This window comes from Pteronotus mesoamericanus, unplaced genomic scaffold (assembly GCF_021234165.1).
Source record: "Pteronotus mesoamericanus isolate MK-2021 breed Mesoamerican mustached bat unplaced genomic scaffold, CSHL_Meso_final contig_245, whole genome shotgun sequence".
Classification (NCBI taxonomy): domain Eukaryota; kingdom Metazoa; phylum Chordata; class Mammalia; order Chiroptera; family Mormoopidae; genus Pteronotus; species Pteronotus mesoamericanus.
The window spans coordinates 814,584-815,878 of record NW_026555103.1 but is presented as its reverse complement, the minus strand read 5'-3'; positions in this window follow the sequence as shown (position 1 = coordinate 815,878).

The following is a 1,295-nucleotide window of genomic DNA, read 5'->3' as shown; positions in this document are numbered from 1 at the left end:
GAATCAGGATCAGGACTAGGAACTGCAAAACAAGTTCCTCCATGCCCTACTGCTGACACACTGCATATCTGTAAGAAGACTAAACAGCCCGAGGACCAAGGTCAGTGGTGACTCATTGACAGCTGCAATCATGCTCTCCAAGACTAAGATCATGATTAGTGAGCTGCTCAGGCAGCAGTGTTCTGGGTAATAGGGGAGGCAAGTAGTTCATGGGGCAAAGAGGAGGCAAAGCCTTTTTTTATATATGAGGCAAAATAGAGAGCTAGAAAAGAACAAAGTGAGAGAACTGACACTACCAGACTTAAAGTCTTACTGTCATAGCCAGGAATCAAACCTTGATCAGTGGGACTCTAAAGCCCCAATTCTTATTTCTCAAGCTGTAACACCATCTTTTTTTGGCACAGTTGCCTTTGCTCAGCAGTGGTTATAGCACAGCCATTAATATAAGCCAAGTTTTAAATTGCAGAGAGCTACAAAGCAAAAAGAAATACTTGGGTGTGGGATTTAAGGAGAAAGCATCAGTAGGTACTCTAGGAAACAAGTGAGGAACAAAAGTCTGTTGTTCCTCCCCTCTAGTTACAACTAGGAGCAAAACAGAGAGTCATTGCTGGGGCCAAAATATTCTGAGTTGGAGGCAGGGAAAGACAACTTCTGCCTTTGAGAAGACTCAAAAGAACATTTTGCTGGGCACTTGGAGGAAAAAGGCAAAACTTCCCTAAGGGGGTCAGAAAAGCATTCTTCATTTTATGATTTTATGCAAAATGGAGGATGTAAGGTAGAGGCAGAAAGGCATGGGTTTGAAGGCAACCAGATTTCCTTACTGCTCTGCCCTCATTCCTTACATGAATACTGCTGAACTTCCGCACCTACCCATCACTTTCCTAACCTGCCCAGTGCCAGAGGTGGTGAGAGGAAAGAAGATAGGCACACACACATATACACATATTCACATATAAGTATATTCATAGCTATGTGTATACACATATGTACACACATGTAGACACAGGTATTATGCCTAACATACTGTTTAGCACAGATTAATGCTACAATAAGTATATATGTTCCTCCATCCTCCAGAAAAGATGTACCACAAGTCTCCATCAAATTACATTAATCTGAAACATATTTAAAACTGACATTATTTTTAAATGTCTTTGGGGGGATTGTCATTGCCTGTGGACAGCCTGCTCTTTATGCAGCCTTTTAATAAGCCCTGACTCCTCGTCCTCACCAGCAAAGGTGGGGGTTGCAGGAACACCTCCATTACAGGCTGTCTCCTTCCATAAACTTCCTCA